The sequence below is a fragment of the Panthera onca genome, chromosome E1 (assembly GCF_046562875.1).
Source record: "Panthera onca isolate mPanOnc1 chromosome E1, mPanOnc1 haplotype 2, whole genome shotgun sequence".
In the NCBI taxonomy this organism is placed as follows: domain Eukaryota; kingdom Metazoa; phylum Chordata; class Mammalia; order Carnivora; family Felidae; genus Panthera; species Panthera onca.
This window is the reverse complement of record NC_138352.1, coordinates 29,135,676-29,156,877: the sequence shown is the minus strand read 5'-3', so window position 1 is coordinate 29,156,877 and position 21,202 is coordinate 29,135,676. Positions and strand designations below refer to the sequence as shown.

The 21,202-nt window shown below is 40.1% G+C and overlaps 1 pseudogene; it reads left to right on the top strand.

Moving 5' to 3' along the window:
- The first annotated feature begins 444 nt into the window (after positions 1-444).
- On the top strand, positions 445-19,810 carry LOC132687097 (serine/threonine-protein phosphatase 2A catalytic subunit beta isoform pseudogene; annotated as a pseudogene).
- The last annotated feature ends 1,392 nt before the right edge of the window (positions 19,811-21,202 follow it).

Sequence of the window (21,202 nt, the reverse complement as noted above, 5' to 3'; positions counted from 1 at the left end):
ACAGAACAACAGTTCAGTGATCTACTGTGCAAGACACTTCAAAAGATGCTATTCACCTACTCTTCCTAGTTTCATGTTTTAACCATCTGCAAACATACAGTTCCACGGTGCTTTCACATGATTGTGCAACCGTCACCTAGTCATCGAGTTTTATACTATGAAATAAAACATTACAAATATGGATGCTGAATGAAGGTCAGTGACATTCTGTGTGCTCCCTGCGAATAGAGTAATGAGCTGGATGCCAGCAGGAATACAAAAAGTAGAAACCCTTGCCCTTTTTGTGAGGAAGCTCACCAATCAAGTTACTATGATACATCATACACGTGAGGAAAAAACACACAAGAAGTTGCTCAGTCTACCAGTGGAGATTTGCTTTTCTTGCTGCACCTTCTGTATGTGAGACACTGTTAAGCCATGAGATAGATATAGGAAACTCGCCGCATGGAGAGAACTCCAGTAGAAAATGGGGATCCGGGTGAGGGCTGTGTGTGCAGTCTTCAGTATTTCTATGAACAAGCCGAACGCTGATCCCAGATCGTCAGAGACCCCAACCACCCCTCTGCTCGGCTTTCCCTGGAAACAGAGAAGCCCAGCACAGGCTTTCTCCCAGTGGGAACTTGCCTGAGAACAAGGTCCGTAAGTGAAGAAAATGGCCTTCCTACTTCTCAGGGAATGGCATTCCAGGCAGACTGACACTGCCAAAATGCAACCCCTCAGCCATTAATATTGCCACCGAGCACCAATTGCCTCTTCCAAGAAAAAGGAACAAACAACTCTGATTCTATTCAAACTTTATAAAAAGAGCCAGGAATTTAGGAAGACCTCTAAGAGATCCTGGAGAGTAAACTCCTTTCCTGCCCCACTAAAAGAGAAACCAATTGGGCAGTAAGGGCACAAGAAGCAAACCACAGTTTTTCCTTCCCAGTGTCCAGACACTGCTTAGCACCATTACGCTCTTTACCGAGGACAACAGGCAGCCTTCTGCCTTGAAATGCCTTGTCTCCAGAGCAACCTGCAGAGAACTGCCACATAGCATTTTCTCTTTTTCTCTGTCTCAAATTTAATAGCATGTATATCAAAGAAAGTAGATTGTAAGTGCTTATGTATTTTTATGTTATTATATTTTTGAGACACAGAGTGTGAGCAGGGAGGGAAGGTGCAGAGAGGGATAGGGACAGAGGATCGAAAGCAGGCTCTGCCCTGACAGCAGAGAGCCCAATGTAGGGCTCGAACTCACAAGGCGACCTGTGAGATCACGGCCTGACCTAAGTGGGACGCTCAACCCACTAAGCCACCCCGGTGCACCGTAAATGCGTATTTCTTAGTTTAAGGCCAGACAGTATGAGGATTTGAGAAGGACTACTGTTCCAGAAAATCAGAAATATCAAGAATATCAGGTACACAAATAGAATTATAACCAGTGGTAAAATTGGGATATCAAGGTGAAGTTGTGGGGTTTTTGGTTTTTCTTTTCTTTTTATTGAGGTATATTGGACACACAGCATTATATATTACTCTTTGGGTGTACTATGTAATGTTTTTGTTTTTTTTTTACATATTGTAAAATGATCACCGCAATAAGTCTAGTTAACATTCATCTTTACAAAGAAATTTTTGTCTTTTAGGATCTACTCTTTCAGCAACTCTCAAATATGCAATACAGCTTTATTAACCACAGTCCCCATGCAGTACATTACATCCCCAGGACTTCCTCATTTTACAACTGGAAGCCTCTGCCTTTTGGTCCCCTTCACCCATTTCATGCACGCCCCCCCCCACTCCCACACCACTCCTCGAGCAACCAGTAATCTATTCTTTGCATCTACGAGTTTGTTTCATGAAATTCCACATATAAATGAGATCAGTACAGTATTTACGTTTCTTGTCTGACTTCACCTATTTCATGAAAATGACTGCAAAGTTCATCCTTGTTGTTGCAAATGGCTGGATTTCATTCTCAAGGTGAGATTTCTGAAAAGCCATCCCGAAGTGGAAGAGCAAATCCCCTGGAAGCCTGAGGAAGCTTCAGAGACAGTGGCGGGAAAGAGAACGAGTCCTCAGACAGCTCCTGTCTGTGGCATGGAACTTCCACGTCATTGGGTTTGTTAAAACGGAAGAGAGCGAGAGAAGAGAAAGGACAAAAAGAAAACAGGAGAAGAACATTATGGCAAGGTACTAAAGAGAAGGTAGAAACCAAAAAAGTAAAGGTGAAATTTAAGGGTGATGTAAAAGACACTTCAATGGAGTAAGAAGTTAAATACAGACGATGGAAAACCCTGCAATATTAACTGTTACATTTTAAGACCTGAAACAGCATTTAGGCAGTTGTGAGTTTTTTCAATGGCATGAAAATAGGTTTTTTTCTTCATGTATGCTGGAAATAAGATTTTTAAGAGAAGAAAAGGGGAAAAGGAGAAGAAATCTAAAGAGTGGACAGATGAGGTTCACTATAGTATAAATAGAAAATAAATTTTAAAATAGAACACATCAAGGCCATAGAAAGTTCTACAACTATTGGGGAACCTGGGTGGCTCAGTCAGTTGGGCATCCAACTTTGGCTCATGTCATGATTTCACGGTTCGTGAGTATGAGCCCTGTGTCAGGCTCTCTGCTGTCAGCACAGAGCCTGCTTCAGATCCTCTGGCCCCCTTTCTCTCTCTGCCCTTCCCCTGTTTTCTCTCTCTCTCTCTCTCTCTCTCTCTCTCTCTGTCTCTGTCTCTCTTAAAATAAAGCTTAAAAAAAGTTCTACAACTATGCTAAGAAACAAAACAGGGGAGACCTATAAAAATCAAGCCAAAAAAATATTGTCAGTGTGGGGGTGGACGAGTGTCACATTTTGCTGCCTTAATGTCCTGTGGTAAACATATTCTGTGTGCGGAGATCTCTCTCTGAATCAAGTGTCTTTTCACATGACACTTTGGCAGCTAAGCTTGGGATTACTAAAAAATAGCTATTTGGTTCAGGAAAAATTAAAACAACTCCCAACCTTTCAGTAAAACAAAGCCTGCTCTTCTTCCTGATGGATTATATTCAAGAAACTTCTTCATCTCCATCTTCATACTTGAGGGAGGGCATACCTAAATACACACACACACAATTCCTATCTTGGACCAATTTTTTCATGTATACAATACGGAAATTGTACTGGATACTGTTTTCCCTTTTCCAAAGTAAAAATAGACCTTTTCATTTTAAAAATAAATCATGGCTATCGTAGAAATGAGGAATTCTAGGGTCTCCTGGGTGGGTCAGTCGTGAGGCATCCAGCTTTGACTCAGGTCATGGTCTCACAGTTTGTGGGTTCAAGCCCCCTGTCCGGCTCTATGCTAACAGCTCACAGCCTGGAGCCTGTTTCGGATTCTGTGTCTCCCTCTCTCTCTGCCCCTCCCCTGCTTGCGTTCTGTCTCTCTCTGTCTCTCTCAGAAATAAACAAACATTTAAAAAAAAGAAATGAGGATTTCTAAAAATAAGTCAAGATAATATTCCCCACAATCAGAAATAATTACTAATATCTTCATAAATATTCTTTCAGATATGCTATGCATATATGTAAATGTACATATATCTTCATTTTAAAAGTTGTATATATTGTTTGGTAACACTTCATTTATAATATCACTGAAATATCTCTGAAAAATATTATCTTCTAGTACCTTTTTTCTCCAACCATAGATCATATAACTACACTCTCATTAATGGACTTAAAAATTATTTTCCATTTTCTGCTTTCTGAATAATTCTGTGATGGTCATTCTCTAGGTGTCTCCAAACATTTATTCCATTATTGTTTGGAGAAGTTTCTGCAAGTAGAATTTGTTTCAAAAAATATGTATATTCTAAACTTTAGTATGTATGAATTTGAGTCATTTGATCAAGTTCCAAAACCGTAAATTCTTTGTGAATTTGATGGGGATCTCATAGAATTTATAGACTAGGTTAAGGAGAATTCATTTACTTACTCATTCAATAACTGTGTACCGAGTGCCTACTATGGGCCTGGCACTAAGACAGCAGTGGACAATCCAAAGAGCCAACAGTTATGGCATAATTGCATAAAAGAGTGCAAAACAGCAAGCACGCACGCATACAATGTGAAGTCGGGATGTGGGGAGCGCTAGATAGTACATACTCTGAAGGAAAGCTAATGCCAAGTGCAGAGACAAAGGGCGATGAGGTCACGTTTTAGATAAGACAATACGAAGGTTAGTAGGATACAGATGGTCATCTGGAGGCAGCTGTGTGGTTTTCAAGGGGGAGAGATGCCAGGAATCAGAGGAGCCAGAGAGCATCTACAGGGAGAGGAGAATGACGAGGGTAAAGAGGGAACACGAGTTGAATTCCAAGGGCCTTTGGATGAATGCCAAGGAGTTAGAATTTCCTTTTGAGCGTCACCAGAATATGTTGAAGGACTCTGTAGAGGAGAGTGAAAAAAACTCTTTAAGAATATTCCATCTTTCCTTCCTGAAGTTATGCTCTCCACTTATCTGTCTCCTTTACTGTCTCTCAGTAGATTTTTTCCATTTCAGTATAATCTTATTAAATGCATTAATAAATGTTTGTTTTATTTGATCACTTTTCTATATAATAATTTATTTTCATTGTTTTCAGATTGAGTGTTCTAGCTAAAGAACCTTACAGGCCCTTTTAGTACTCAATTCTATGGTTCTATGAACTTAGTGCTCTGGAAATGATTTTCAAAAGTCTCTGGATTTTGACAAGTATTTAAATGTCTAGGGAGCTGTGGAGAATGGCCTAGGGTTACTTTTTGTTGTTTTTGTTTTTGTTTTTTTGTTTTTAAGTTTATTTATTCATTTTGACAGACAGACAGAGAGACAGTGAGCAAGCAGGGGAGAGGGGTAGAGAGACAGGGAGAGAAAGAATCCCAACCGGGTTTCCATGCTATCAGCGCAGAGCCTGACACGGGGCTCCATCTCACAAACGGTGAGATCATGACCTGGGCTGAAGTCAAGAGTTGGATGCTTAACTGACTGAGCCACTCAGGCATCCCCACCCCCACCCCCAGGGTTACTTTGACTTCTGGTCCTCCTAGACCTTGGAGAATAAATTAGGGTAGATTCTTATACATTCAAACCCTATGAGCTCTTTCTGCGACAAGCCTATTACATTGACTCCTGTGGAGTTGGGTTCCCAGGCCCTTAACGCTTTCCTAAATGAAATTTCTAAGCGGCATTTCCCAAAAAGTGCACCAGAAAGCTTGTAAAAACAGCTATCCAGATCCTGTTCCTAGAGATTTCAATCCTGAAAGCCTGGATCCTGACGTGCAACAAAATTTGGGAAAGACTATCTAAGACCAGTTGCATACCTACCACATCCTTCTAACAGAACCAGGACTTCCTGTCAATATTCTAACAGTACTCAGGGCAAGTCTTGGACAGGAAGGACCTTGAGTGGAGTTGTTCAACATAATGAACTAGGTTCAGGAACACTCAGGTTCCTGATTCAGAGAAAAGCATGTTCTCCCCCATATAGAAAAAAATTACATCTGAATTTTATCTGGGTCATCATCTATGAACATATCTGTGGTCTAACAATTCTTTTGATTTCTTTATAATTTTCTAGGAAACCCTCTTGGTAAAATATAGAAAATTATATATATAGATGCATGGCACACTGGAAAGATTATGCCATGAGGTGACATTCCTAAAGATAAGACCTTCCCAAGCCGAGACAAGTAACTTACTTTAGTGAAATGACAATGGGTTAGGGCATCAGAAGGCCCAGGTTCAAATCCTGACTCATTTAAATTTGTAAAGCCTCAGTTTACTCAGCCGTTAAATGGAGTAATAACATGAATGTGTCTCATGGAGTTGCAGTGAAGACCAAATATGAAAATGCATTTTAAAGTATTGCATGAAGGACTAAACACATACAAATTATCCTTCCTTTTAGATTTCTAGAAGTATGTGTTGTTACTTCACTTCTCAGGATAGAATGCTCCCTCTGTCCATTCAGCCTCAGGATGGGGTCTACCAGACATCTGTGACTTGGATGAAGGATATTTCAAAGCTGACATTCCTTTAGGTGATTTAAAACCATAAAGCAAACATCTGAGAATACTGAAATGTATTTATAATGTGGGATGGGATTTATTTCATTGACTGTTACTCATATGAGAATCACACACATACACACACACACCTGCACACAAACACAAAGATCAAGTCATAAAACCTTTGGGGAGTACCTGCTGCCTTTCTCATACTTAAAGCACAGGACTCCTAAGATATTTGCGATCTAGATGTAACTACCATTCTTGTAATGCTTGCAAAGGTCCACAGAAAAAGTACAAAGAAACAACGACCCAGGAAACCCAACTTAATTATTTTGTTCCATACCTGTTCACGCTATGTGTAACATACTATGTTAAGAACGACAGGGGAGCGGTGCCTCACTGGCTCACCCTATGGAGTATGTGACTCTTGATCTCAAGGTTGTAAGTCTGAGCCTCACATTGGGTGCAGAGATTACTTAAAAATTAAAATATTAAAAAAAAAGAACAATAAGGGATATAGAGAAGCATGAACTATCAAAGACGTACACCTGCAAACATTAAGTAGTAATAAAAAAACGTAAACAGTAGGACCAGAGGATATGACACTAGAAGCAACAAATCAGCATCCTATCTAGCTGCTATGGCTCCTTAATGCTTTATGTGCACAGTAGGGACATTTAAAAAAATTCATGCTCCCATCCAGAGAGGAGACAGCATAAGCCCCTCCTGCAAGAATGCCTTTGATTAAAGCTAACTCTTATTACATTAAACTTCAACATTTGAACATGGACTTTTAATGATTTCACTTCCAAGGCTTTCTCTGCCTTCTTGTCACCTGTGTGAACCTCTAATCCCACTTTGCAACCTCGTCTCGCCAGGACGAAAAATGCACTCTGTACACTAGAAGTCCAGAGCATGATGAAAATTAATGACAAAACACAGAGAAGAGAGAAATCAAGAGAATAATGTGACTCTGATGAATAAGCAGAATTGACCAAATAATCAGAAACTTGAAAGGAAGGTTTTCCTTTAAAGTTGATTCTTTTGTGTTTGGCTAAACTATATATATCAATGGTATTTCCTCAACTCAGAGTGCAACTATCAAAAAATAATGTTTAATGGTAAAAAGTTAATTGGTGCAGAGATCAAACCTCAGCTCAGTAAGTGTTGGCTTTGGGCAAACCACTTAATCAGATTATTTAGAGTCTGGTTTCCCCTTGATGGAAGCTACCACTTTTTAATTGAGAGAAAGCAAAGTAAACTTTGTCAGACAATTTGAACTGATCTGGGAGGCACACTGTAATCATTCAAATAAGAGTCTAAGGTTAAGCAAAGAAGAGCAAGTAAGTCAACCTCAAAAGGGTTTAATTTTGTTTATTTTTTTTTTATTTGAGAGAGAGAGGGAGAGAGTGCACACAAGTGGGGAAGGGGCCGAGGGAGAGAGAGAGAGAATCCCAAGCAGGTTCTGCACTGTCATCACGTAGCCTGACACAGGGCTCAAGCTCAGGAACCACATAGATCATGACCTGAGCAGAAATCAAGAGTCAGATGTTTAACCGGCTGAGCCACCCAGGTGCCCAATCAAAAGTGTTTAAATTCTAATGAATTTTTCCCCGTGGTCTTTCCTACATGTATTCATCTCAGTCAAAAGTTCACTGTATAAAAACAGCAAGTACAAGGGGTTATTAAAAATGCAGCTTGCATTCTTATTAACTTCCCATTGCCCTTTCTTGCTATTGCTAAGGCTCCTTTTCTGGAAATGTTAATTCAGGGTTTCTGGTAACCTTGTCTCTGACAACTCTGAAGCATCTATACACAGACAGCAGGTGGTTGAGGCTGTGGAAGTTTGGAAGATTCACGAGGAACTCTCCTATTGCTCAGACCATGCTCTGAGTAGCAAAAAGAAAACCCTACGACTCATCACTTGACTGGCAAAAAGTCATTCTTCTTACACACAAAGAACTTGCTAAGCTTCTTCAAAAGCTACATAGCTCATAAAATCGTGATAAGATGGATGGATGAAGAGGGATCATTTTGTGTAGATTTTTGTCCTAAATTAACCTAAAATTCAGAAATCAAAAAAATTCCACAACAACAGAAAACTTTACAGCTTGAGAATGATCAGGCAAAAAAAAAAAAAAAATGCCTGCTTTCTTGACATTTGTAATTAAAGGACATAGTACAGTAGGTGTGCAGTTTGGGTACCCGGCACCTGAATGTCACTGGAATTCTCCAAATTGTGCATATAAGATAAGGAAAGATTTAGATTTGGGTGTGTGTGCTTCCCTTTGGCAGGCTAGTGACTAAATAAAGTCAGAAGTAGATACAACTTATTGGCATCAACAGAAAAACCAGTTGGTACAAAATAATTTTATTTCCAATTAAATTTTAAAGGCCTAGAGAACTAAAAGCATTCACCTTCAAAAGTGTCAGCTAACCACAGTTTAGCCTTAGGTAGCTCCCAGAAGTGTTTCCTTCCATTGGTTGAGTGATCACATTTTATTATTATCCCAAAACACTGCATGATTTAGTCAGAGAACTTGGAGGTCCAGATAATCCCTTCTCCATTTTTTATTATCACTATGAACTTCAGATAGGAAACACCCTGATTTCTGTGGCTCTTATGAGTCCACAGATACTTCTTGAGTAAATAAATCGCCTAGAGGACAGTAAGTGGGTCCCCATTGCTCAGGTGGTTGTTCCTCACCCAGCAGACCTTGCACGAGGCTCTGGGTAACACCCGCTGACCTGAACTGAAGAGACAGACTCTGCAGGGTTTTTTTAAAAATAAGTTTGTGTGTGTGTGTGTGTGTGTGTGTGTTTGTTTGTTTAGAGACAGGCAGAGTGCGTGAGCAGGGGAGGGACAGAGAGAGAAGGAGAGAGAGGATCCCAAGCAGGCTCATGCTGCCCACACAGAGCCCGATGTGGAGCTCAAACTCATGAACCATAAGATCATGACTTGAGCTGAAACCAAGAGTTGGATGCTCCACTGACCGAGCCACCCAGGTGCTCCAGATGCCCCAGATGTTCCTTCTCCTGTTTGTTGAATTATTCAGTGTAATTTAAATGGATTTCAGTTTCCATATGCCAACTGATTTCTTTTTTATTTGTGTGTGTGATAATGGCTTAGTAAAGAGAGACAGAATATGTTGATTTTGAAAAATGAATGGGTTTCCTTAAAGGAATAGCTTGAAATCTTCTAATCCTATGATTTTTTCCCCCTGGCACCTCAAAAGAGAAATGTACGTGTATTTATGTTTCAATTTTCCTTGGCTTCTGATTCCAGATGTAAATATTTATTCTCAAATATGAATATTTCATTGATATGCATCATCTAATTTTATAATTTTACATTCACAGATATCTGATAGGTATAAATGAAAATATCTACATATTTACATATCAACCTAAAGTTACATCTGTAACTTCCAATTTTGAAAACACTGACCAAATAGGAAAGTTTATTTTCATGTCTTATTTTATATAAAGTTGTATTCCATCCTTTATTGTAGATGTAGTAGAAGCAAAAAAGAGAAACACATAAATTATAAACTTGTAGAGAAGTAGAAAATGTTCATCAAAAAAGTATTGACCTTTGCTCAGTATCTCAAGGATTTAAGAAAATTATAACCGTGAATTACTGCTAATCAAACATCCTCAAAGTCCTACGGAGTTGATAGGAGTATTTGTCTATACCACACAAATCTGAAAAAAACCTCAATAAAGTCTAAACTGTAGCTAGAGTGTAGGTTGAAAGTATTTTATTTTTTTTAACGTTTTACTTATTTTTGAGACAGGGAGAGACAAAGCATGAACAGGGGAGGGTCAGAGAGAGGGAGACACAGAATCTGAAACAGGCTCCAGGCTCTGAGGTGTCAGCACAGAGCACAGCACAGAGCCCGATGCGGGGCTCGAACCCACAGACCGCGAGATCATGACCTGAGCCAAAGTCGGCCGCCTAACCGACTGAGCCACCCAGGCGCCCCAAAAGTATTTTATTTTTTTTTTTAATTTTTTTTTTTTGTTTTTTGTTTATTTATTTTTGAGACAGAGAGAGACAGAGCATGAATGAGGGAGGGTCAGAGAGAGAGGGAGACACAGAATCTGAAGCAGGCCCCAGTCTCTGAGCTGTCAGCACAGAGCCTGACGCGGGGCTCAAACTCACGGACTGTGAGATCGTGACCTGAGCCGAAGTCGGCCGCTTAACCGACTGAGCCACCCAGGCGCCCCCCAAAAGTATTTTAAATTCAGCTTCTAACTGTTCTGAACTCCACCAAATACAGGAAAGATTATGTACTATTCCCCATCTCATTTGAACTAACCCAGATATATACCCCAAATGGGAACAGTTACAAGAGTTAGAATACTGTCACTCTTGTGTTCCCTGGGTGGCTCAGTCGGTTAAGTATCTGACTCTTGATTTTGGCTCAGATCATGATCCCAGAGTCCTGGGATGGAGCCCCACATTGGGCTCCACTCTGAGCATGGAGCTTGATTAGGGTTCTCGCTCTCCCTCCCTCCCCCCACCCCAGACATACTCTGTCTCTCTTTCTCTCTCTAAAAGAAAAAGTGGAAAGTAGTTGCTCATCTTCACAGCCTTTCTCATGATGGTCATTCATAAAGACAGTGTCTACATGCATTAAATGAGATACGTTGGGGCTCCTGAGGGGCTCAAGTCAGTTGGGCATCCGACTCTTGACTTCAGCTCAGGTCATGATCTCATAGTTACTGAGTTGGAGCCCCACAATTGGCTTTGTACTGATGGCACAGACCCTGCTTGGGATTCTGTCTCCTTTGCTCTCTGTCCTTCCCCTGCTTGCTCTCTCTCTCTCTCTCAAAATAAATACAAATAAACTTTAAAAATAAAATGGTAGCACAAAAACAAACATTAAGATCAATGGAACAGAATACAGAACCCAGAAATGGACCCACAAACATATGGCCAACTAATCTTTGACAAATCAGGAAAGAATATCCAATGGAATAAACACAGTCTCTTCAGCAAATGGTGCTGGGAAAACTGGACAGTGACATGCAGAAAAATTAACCTCTTTTTTATACCATACACAAAAATAAATTCACAATCGAGGAAACACCTAAACATAAGACAGGAAGCCATCAAAATCCTAGAGAAGAAAGCAGCAACTTCTGATTCAACATGTCTCTAGAGGCAAGGGAAACAAAAGCAAAAATGAACTACTGGGACCTCATCAAAATAAAAAGCTTCTGCACAGCGAAGGAAAATATCTGCAAAACTAAAAGGCAACTGACGGGATGGGAGAAGATATTTGCAAATGGCATATCAGATAAAAAGTTAATATCTAAATCTATAAAGAACTTATCAAACTCAACACCCAAAAAACAAATAATCCAGTGACGAATTGGGCAAAAGACCTGAATAGACCCTGTTCCAAAGAAGATATCTAGATGACCATCTGACACATGAAAAAATGCTCAACATCACTCGTCACCAGGGAAATACAAATCAAAACCACAATGAGATAACACCTCACATACCTGTCAGAATGGCTAAAATAAATAACTCAGGCAACGACAGATGTAGTTGAGGATGTGGAAAGAGGAACCCTTTTGCATATATACATATGTATGTATATACATATATATGTATGTATATACATATATGTGTGTGCATATATATACATATATATACATATATACACATATATACATGTGTATTCATATATACATATATATACATATATATACATATGCACGTATATACATATATACATATATATGTGTGTATATATATATATATCTACCTCAAGATGTTATATTGAGTGAGGCAACTCAAGTCTACAAGTATTTATTGAATATCTGCTACCAGCAGTTATCTTTGCTAAGTATTGGAATTTTCAAACAAGGCATTTCACTGCAGTTGAGGGGCTCCCAAATGACCTGGGAAAGCAGAAATATACATAACTGTAATAAAATGAGAAGGCTAACGGAAACTGCATACATTTACTCTGCAGGGGATGAGTGAGGTAACATCACAGGCTGGACCAGATCTTGAATGACCAAAGCACTTTCCCAGAAAGAGGCCTGGGGAAGGACTTTCCGGACAGAGAAGAGCAAGTGAGCTGCAGGGAACATGTGACAGTGCGTAGCATGGCCAGAGCAGAGCATGAGTGGCTCACATTTCCTATAGCACAGGTGAGGCTTGAGCAACAGAATGACAGGAAGTGAAATTTGAAGTAATGCCAGACCAAAAATAGAAACTGTATCCTACAGACAAAGGGGAGTGACTGAAAGCATTTAAGTAAAGTTGAGACACAACTGGAATATGTTTTAGTTCATCACTCTGGAAGAAGTATGGAACGAGTATGGAAAGATTTTTTTTAATGTTTATCTTTATTTTTGAAACAGAGCATGAGCGGGGGAGAGGCAGAGAGAGAGGGAGACACAGAATCCGAAGCAGACTCCAGGCTCTGAGCTGTCAGCACAGAGCCCGACGCAGGGCTCAAACTCGTCAACTGTGAGATCATGACCTGAGCTGAAGTCGGATGCTCAACCGACCGAGCCACCCGGACGCCCCTGGAAAGATTTTTTTTTTATATATTCACATGGCTTTAGGTGAAGAAATGGTAGATAGGTGATGATGATATCAAATAGGGAAAGGTTATGTTGTTCAGTTCAGGACAAAATGAAAAATAGCCATATTACAAACTAAGAGCATTTGAAGAAGCTTGTCTAATTTACCCAATTACGGATTTAATTTTCAAAATGGGGGGAAGAGGAGAAATAATCAGTCAATGTTTCATATGCAAATCTGGTTGAAGTTAAGAGTGGGTATCATTCTGGGGCACCTCGGTGGCTCAGTCGATTGAGTGTCCGACTCTTGATCTCAGCTCAGGTCTTGATCTTGGGTTATGAGTTCAAGCAACGAATTGGGCTCCATGTCGGGCATGAAGCCTACTTTAAAAAATATATAGGTATAACTCTCATTTTTCCTTGTGTGTTGTATGTATTTGATCATACATTGAAATACTGTTTTCTGAGTGACATGATGACATATGTCATAAGTACATATGCACATTGATAGTTAAAGCATAAACATTTGATTTTCAAGACATATTTCTGTTTCAGATCATGAGAATGCATTTCATGTACAGTTGTCCAATCTTAAAGTGGCTTTTATTTTATTTTTTATTTTTTTTTTTTTTTTTATTTTTGGGACAGAGAGAGACAGAGCATGAACGGGGGAGGGGCAGAGAGAGAGGGAGACACAGAATCGGAAACAGGCTCCAGGCTCCGAGCCATCAGCCCAGAGCCTGACGCGGGGCTCGAACTCACGGACCGCGAGATCGTGACCTGGCTGAAGTCGGACGCTTAACCGACTGCGCCACCCAGGCGCCCCTTAAAGTGGCTTTTAAAAGAAAACAGTTTCCACCTCACCTTCGCTTATAGCAGCACTGAGATGAAAACACGTAAGAAGCCAGGTAGTACGATCTCAGTTCCATGAGAGGCTCTTGACAGAACTCAACAACATAAAAAGTCATGCTGGGGATGTTAAAAGTGGATTGCAGGGATCCTATCTTCAAGGAGGTAACAGTGGGGAGCCAGAGAGCATTTGACGATTCTTAGGTGCCTACAAATAACATCCATAGCACAAGGTCTTATGGGAACCAAGGGGGACACCCAATTCAACTTGGGGTATACAGGATGCTCCTTAGTACGATAACTGAACAAGGTTTCAGAAGAGGAAGAGTGGAGTTGAGGGAGCTGGTGGTGGCCACTGGGCACAGGAATGGTGATGAACTCACAGAGGAGTGAGTATACATTAAGAGTCTGTCACAAAAAATCAGGTGAAAGATTACTGCCAGTAAAAGGTGATTAATCTGAACTCTGCCAGCTGTATCAGGGATAAAGTTGAAGGAAGAAATGGAAGAAATGCTTAGAAGACAAAAATCCACAAGATGTAGAGATGAGTGAGCTGTGTACGATGGAAGGAGGGGAACTGTGCTATTTCTTTTTTAATTTTTTTTGAGGGGAGGTACGAGCAGAGAGAGAGGGAGAGAGACAATCCCAAGCAGCTCCACGCTGTCAGTGCAGAGCCTGACCGCAGGGCTTGAGCTCACGAACCATGAGATCATGACCTGAGCCAGAAACCAGAGTCGGACACTTTACCCATGGAGCCACTCAGGTGCCCCGGAACTGTGCTATTTTGAAGCTACAGCGGTCTACACGATTTTGCAGTCTATAGTAATGTGTAAAGGAAAGACACACACTACAAACATCAGAAAAAGTCTTTAAAAACTCTCTTCAGGGGCACCTGGGTGGCTCACTTAGTTGAGCGTCCAACTTCAGCTCAGGTCATGATCTCAAGGTTTGTGGGTTTGAGCCCCGCGGTGGGGCTCTGTGTTGACAGCTTGGAGGCTGGAGTCTGCTTTGAATTTGGTAGCTCTTTCTCTCTGCCCCTCCCCTGCTCACTCTCTTTCTCTGTCTCTCAAAAATAATAAAGGTTAAAAAAATTTTTTAAATCTCCTCAGAAAAGCATTACGCTTTCCAGAAGGAAACCAATGATGGACTGACTTTAGATATTGCCCAAGAATGAAAAATCACACCGTGTAACTGAAGGTCTGAAATAGAACTAAAGATAAATTCTTCCCAATCAAGTAGCTTTAAGCCATGTATCAGATTAGTCTTGAGAGGACAAATCTTCTGATTCAATTATTTTTAAAGCTTCTTCTATACTACAGTAACTACTGAATTGACAGCAACGTGGGCAACATGTTAAATGTGCATACATTAAAATATAATCACATAAATTAGCCTGGAAGATTGGCACTCATATATTGAGACAAATTAATACATTGTAGACAATGTCGCTCAAGAGTTAGCAATTTCCTTTAATAATTCTCCTGAGCTAAAGGGGGCTATTTCGTTCATGTGACTCTAACAGCAGCCGATATTCATAACTGCTGTTATGGACTAAACTGAGTTTTAGACCAAGCATGAGTGGTGCCCCCAGGCATCATTAGTGGCTAATGTGGTGGATACAATAAGCAAATTATGAAATCACCAGGACCTAATAACTACATGCAGGAAGTACTACTTTAACAGTAGAACGCTGTCTTTGCAAATGAACAAGGGAAGGATCGGAGTCAAACTAAGATAACCCTTTTAAATAACGCTGTAACCCCAATATATTATGCAATAAACACCAATAACATCTGCTAAGAAACAGCAAGTTACGATGTAAAATTGGTTTAAGGAAATAAATAATCAAATTTCGGTCAGACATTTGGAGCAAAGTCGAGGAAGTTTACCATATAAGTATTCTTCAGGACTGAAGTCCCAGAGCCTCTAAAATATCTGGGGTATAATTAACAATCTGATGGACACTTCTGGTCAAGATTCATACGATTACTCATCCCTTATATTTTCTATATATGCTCGATGGTTTAAAAAAGGTATCTTGATAGCAGAAATACAATTCATCTAATAGGGTAATACATTTAAGGTTTATTCACTTATACAGACAACAAATATTTACTTGATTTACTTAAAAACATGTATTAAGATTTTAGTTGAGAGGCACGTGAGTGGCTCGGTCTGTTAAGTGTCCAGCTTTGGCTCAGGTCATGAATTCAAGCCTCATGTCAGGTTCTGTCCTGACAGCTCAGAGCCTGGAGCCTGTTTCAGATTCTGTGTCTCCCTCCCTCTCTGCCCCTCCCCCGCTCATGCACATGCTCTCTCTCACTCTCTGTCTCGCTCTTGCTCTCTCTCTCTCTCAAAAATAAATAAACATTAAAAATAAAACATTTAAAATAAAAAAGATTTTAGTTGAGGCAAGACACTTTGCTAAGTCCTAGAAACCAGTGACAGTCTTTTCATCTTTTCAGTACTGTTTTCATCAAGGAGCTTAGAGGTTGGTGGAAAAGGCAGACTTATACAGAGACAAGTTCATGATAATACATTAAGTGCAGAGCTGAAGGTCTGCTTAGGGTTCTGTGGGACAGCAGAAGAAAGAGACCCTTGGCCAAGGTGGGTCTCCACAACATCTTCCCAGAGAAAATAAAGCCTCAGCTGAATGTTGAACTAGGTATAGTACTCATCTTTTGTCAGTAGGCTACTTCCACAGTAATGCTGAAAAAAAGGTATCCCAAATCATAGTACATAAAACAACAGCTTGTGACCTTATTAAAATTTTTTAGCCCCTTCCTTTCACTGCTTTGAGACTTAGGTTTTCTGACTTTTTCCTTGCCTACGGGCCTTCCAGGGCCCTAGTCTACCAACCTGAATCGCAATGAGAAAGGGGATGATGAACTGAATCATGAGCCTTCAATTCAGACCCTGATTCCATCAAATCTCACCTCTGCCCCTCACTAGCCTTTGAGAAAGTCACATACTTTTGTCTCTGAGCCCAAGGTTCTTCCTTGATTAAGTGGGTTCAAAAATACTACTGTATGGGGGTGGTGTGAGGTTCAAATGAGATCATGAATGTAGCAGTGCTTTACAAACTACAAATATCAGTCTTTACAGTTTTTAAAAATTTCTTACTTCCCAGATTAATGATATTATTCCATAATTTCATAAGAGTATATTATATAATATCTGTGCTGGTTTATCACAAATTTCGTAGACTTTTCTTGGAATAAACTTATGAGATCATGATCCTCTTTTCAGAGATACAAAACTGGAGATAAAAAGCAGATGAGTGTTCTCTCAGCCAAAGATCTGGACCAGAATGGGGTTGGATTTTAACACACTTCTACACCTAATTACCCTTTCATACAACTAAGTCCTTCAGTTAGTAATCTGTTATGAAATGCACTCATCTTCTATAAGACTCCTTCATTTAATTATCTAAATGACCTTGTGAGAAACACAGTTTTGTTATACTCTCCATTTCATGGAGAAAGCCAGCCTGGCTAAGCACAATGCTAAGTTTACCTTTCAGGGGCAAACAACCAAAAGTAGCAGAGGTGAGCGTTGAACCTGAGCCTTTTTTCTCATCTCCTGACATCCCACAGCTAATTGAAGATACAACCAGAGCCAGAATTCAGACTTCCCACATCCTCATTCACTAACTTCTCTATGGAATCATGATGGCTATCAACGATGATGGGTTAAACTTGTACGTCCTAATCTCTACCAATTGACTTGAGGTCTTTTTCACAACTCGCATTGCATTCTTGAAGGGAAATGAGAAGTTAGGAATGTTTAATGTAAAATATGTGAGATCTTAGATACTGGTTTATTCATCTCTAGTGTACTTACTGAGGGAAAAGAGAAGACTTTCAACTCATTAGACGCTTAATGGAAGTAATTCACTCCAGCGTTAATATACCAGTCCAGCAAAAAATCTCATCACGATTATTACATAAAATAAAGAATTTGGATTCAAAATCAAAAGGTATCAAAAACAATCACTAGGCTTATTACTGGTAAATTGTTTCAAGGCAAAACGGTAGACACAAAACAATAATTTTGCCAATAATGCATGTGACGATTAATTTCATGTATCAACTTGGGTGGGTCACAGTGCCCAGATATTGGATCAAACATTATTCTAGATATTTCTGTGAGAATGTTTTTGGATAAAATTTACTTTTAGATTGGCAGATTTTGAGTAAAGCAGATTGCCCTTCATGAAGGCAGACTTTCTGCACTCAAGAGGGAATTCTTCCAGCAGACTTTCTTTGGAAGTTCTACTTTTCCAAGTTTTTAAGAAAACTCCATAATCTTTCTCATAGTGGCTGCATCAATTTACAACAGTGCACGGGGTTCCCTTTTCTCCACATCCACGCCAACACTTATTTCTTGTCTTTTTGGTAATAGCCACATAACAAGTATGAGGTGGTATCTCACTGCAGTTTCGTGTGCATTCCCCTGATTATTAGTGATGTTGAGCAGCTTTTCATGCACCTGTTGGTCATTTGTATGTCTTCTTTGGAAAAAACATATGTTCACTTCCTCTGCCCATTTTTTACTTGTGTTGTTTGGGGTTTCCCCTCCCCCTCCCCCTCCTCCCGATCCTCCTCCTCCTCCTCCTCCTCCTTCTTCTGAGTTGAATGGTTCTTGATATATTTTGGATGCTAACACCTTATCAGATATATGATTTTCAAATATTTTATCCCACTCTGTAGATTGCGTTTGTTGATGTTGCTGATGCTTTCCTTTGCGTGCAGAAGCTTTGTAGTTTAAGTTTTCTGGTTTTACATCCTATGATTTTGATTTGCGTTTGCTTTTCTGGTTTTACATCCTATTTCAAGTATTTAAGCCATTTTTACTTTATTTTTTGTGTGTAGTGAAGATAGTGGTCAGTTTCATTCTTTCGCATGTGGCTGTCCAGTGTTCCCAATACAAGCTTTTGGAGAGATTATTCTTTCCTCTATTGTACATTCTTTGCTCCTTTGTCATAAATTAATTGGTCAGAGGAAGAAGGGATAGAAAGAGTGAGAAAAGGGGCGAGAGAGCCCTGAGAGGCTGGGGGAAAGGAGGAGGTAGCAGGTAGTTAGCCTCTGCTGGACACTGCGCCCACACCCACCTGAGCCACACTCCAACCTCCCCACACCCTTCACCCTTCACTGACTCCCATGCATGCAACCTGGAAGCCAAGGGCAGGCAGAGGACTCCTCTGGGCCAGAGCCCTCACCGACAGCTGACCTGGGGTGAGGTGAGGGGCCCAGCAGCCAGCTGTCTGGTTCTTTCTTCTCCTGGGAGCTCCACACAAGCATGAAAAGGTAGGGGCAGGGAGAGGGCAGGGAGGTGGTGGGGAAGGGGATCAGGCTCTCCTTGACAACAAGGCGTTCACCAAGGAGACGGACTAATGGGTCGAGCAGCTGAATGAGTGGAAACAGCTTAACCAGAACCAAGTGCAGACGCTGTGCCAAAAGGCTAAGGAAATTTTAGCAAAAGAATCAAATGTGCAAGAAGTTCGCTGTCCTGTTACTGTGTAGAAATGTGCATTGTCAGTTCCATGATCTTATGGAATTGGTGGAAAATCACCGGATACAAATGATCTATTCGAGGACGACTATGTAGACAGAGGCTCCTACTCAGTGGAGAGTGTGACTCTTCTTGTGGCATTAAAGATGCATTACCCAACTGAGTGTTGTATGGAATCCAATTTGACAATAAATTTCATATATTGAAAAAAAAAGATGCATTACCCAGAACACATTATAATATTGCAAGGAAAACAAGAAAGCTGACAAATTACCCAATTATAAGGCTTTTATGACGAATGTCTACGAAAGTATGCAAATGCCAATGTTTGGACATATTTTACAGATCTAGTTGATTATCTTCCACTTACAGCCTTAGTAGATGGACAGATATTTTGCCTCTACAGCATGGCATCTCTCCACCCATAGATAACACTGGATCATATAAGAGCCTAGGATCGTTTACAAGAAGTTCCACATGAGGACCCAAAGTGTGATCTGTTTTGGCCAGATTCAGATGATCCTAGTGGGTGGGGCATTTCATCACGGGGTACTAGCTACACATTTGGACATTCTGAAACATGTAATCATGCCAGTGGTCTTACCCTGGTTTCTCCAGCTCACCAACTTATACTGGGAGGATACAATTGGTGTCATGATCAAAATGTGCTTACCGTTTTCAGTGCACCCAACTACTGTTAACACTTGTGGGAACGAGGCCGCTATCACGGGATTAGATGACACTTCAAAATGTTCCTTCTTTACCTGAAATGATAATAATAATAATTAAAAAATAAAATACTCCTTCCTTCAGTTTGACCCACTACCTCATGGTGGACAGCCTCATGTTACCCTTCATACCTCAGACTACTTCCTGTAGTAATTCCTCCCAGGAAAAACCTGCCTTTGCATGTGGAAGCATATCTGGCTTTTTAAAGTATATATATTTAAAAAAAAAAAACAGAACAAAAATCAACAGTAATCCAACTTTCTGTAACAAATTGGGATCTGTCTTGGCATTAATCCATATAGACCAAAACATACCATACCAATGATGAGCATTTAGCGCAATTTGAGACTGAAAATCCATACAACACTCTGTTCTAGATCAGTCCATCTTAACGGGTTTCCTGTTGTATTTGTAATATAGCCATTTCCCTCTGGACTGTTCAAGCATAAAAGGTAACTAACTCCTTCTTCTCCTTTTGCACTTACTTGGAAATTTTTAGTTCTAGTGTTTCACTGGCATGATTGATAGAATTGGCGTTCTATCTTTAAGAATAATTCACAAGCTAACTTCCACTTAATCCATTATGCTTTATTTTATTGAAATGCACAGTTAAATTAACTGAAGAAAAGATTCTTGGGAGTACATTTTTATAACAATAAAAAGGTTTCCCTTCATTTAAACTACTGTTTGATATTGTTCTGCATATTCTGTATGTGTGTCATGACAGTGTTTGCATCATGTTTGGTGTACTAAGCAAAAAAACTTTCCATTGTAAACAAACAACTAATTAATTAATCCATTGACCATATGCATGGGTTTATTTCTGACTCTCTGTTCCCTTGATCTATAGGTTAGTTTTTATGCCAATATTGTACTGTTTTGATTACTATAGCTTTGCAATTTAGTTTGAAATAAAAAAGTGTGATACCTTCTGACGGGAAACAAAGGCAAGAGAAATGTAATGTAAATTAAATCTTACAGCCTGCAGCTGTAAGATACCTGAACCATGCAGAGCGTGACCTTCTTCAAGGGACTCATGGCTGCCTAAGTGCCTTAATGTTTGTGTTTTCTTAAAGACTACAAGTAACAGCAGCTATCCCCTCAAGGTCCTGAAAGACTTGCTTTCAAGTTCCTTAGAAACTTACCTTTGTCTCTATCCCTCTCCCTTCAAAAATTTAAAGGTATACAATCAGTTGGGCTCTGCACTGGCAGCACGGACCACTTGCAGTTCTCTCTCTCCCTCTTTCTCCATTCCTCCCCTTCACACACACAGTCTCAAAATAAATACATCCACTTAAAAAAAAAAAGCATACGATCAGTCACTCCTCATAATCCCAATGCACCTCTTTCTGCCCATGGGTCCTGTCCTCTTGCTATAATAAAATCATCTTTTTGCACCAAAACTGTCTTAACAATTCTTTCCTAGCCATTCACTCTCGAACCCAAGACTTCCAAATCACATCATGTAATCACATCCTATTGGTGTCCTTACATCAGGCTTCAAGTCTTTTCATCTGGACTCCAAGCTTCGGTGCAAACTTG